Genomic DNA, 949 nt, shown 5'->3' on the forward strand with positions numbered 1-949 from the left:
GGAGCTCGAGATGCGGTTTAATCAGGAAGGAACTGCGGATTAGGCTACTCCACTTCTATCTTGTGAAACGGTGAAACCGTGCCACTTGCTACGGTGAAAAATTAATTATAAAATCCACGATATATATATATATATATATATACACTATCTTTTTGCACTATTGCATGTTTTTTCTTACAGTAATTTTGCTCTACCTATAACGCATCGTAAAAGTTCAAGTTTTTTCTTTCGGGCCGATATCTTAAATTGTAACAACGAGTTCGTTTCGCGATGAAAATGGATGGTCAATCGCAACGTTTTCGAGATCGGTGAAAAAAAAAAAAGAGAAAAAATGGAGGGAAAAGAAAAAGAAGAAGAAGAAGAAGAAGAAGAAAAGAAAACGTGGTGGTGAGGCGTAACGCGTTATCTGGACGCTCCCCAGAGTTATTAAGCGTCGAGGCGCGGGATAAGTAGGGCAACTAAGCGGCGATGCTTTGTGATGTAGATAACTCGTGGCTAATGCATTCGCACGCACGCCTCTACGCGTGCATGCACGCCACGATTCTTCTCCGTTTGCGTGCGTTGTGTATGTGTGTGTGTGCATGCGCAATGGAATGCGCGGGTAAACAAAGAGCACGCGCGTCTACAGCGCGTTACACGTCCGCCGCTCCCTCTCACCGAGAAAAATTAATGTTAAAAATTGTGTCGAATCGAATAGCAGGCGAATCTCGCGATTATTTACCCAGGATAAATTGCGAACACTGTGTCGACTGTCGGTCGAGGTTAGATTAGGTTAAGTTAGGTTAGATTGGGGAACGAGAAAAACGAGAAAAAGGAGAGGTATATCGTTTCACGTCAGTCGCGAGTACAAACATAAAATCCGTTGGATTGGAACGAGGTATAGTTAGATCTCTCGCTATGGGACACAAAGGAAATCTACATTGAATCGGGCATAGCGTCGGTGGAAAGC

Source organism: Apis dorsata, unplaced genomic scaffold (genome assembly GCF_000469605.1).
Source record: "Apis dorsata unplaced genomic scaffold, Apis dorsata 1.3 scaffold_326, whole genome shotgun sequence".
NCBI lineage: Eukaryota > Metazoa > Arthropoda > Insecta > Hymenoptera > Apidae > Apis > Apis dorsata.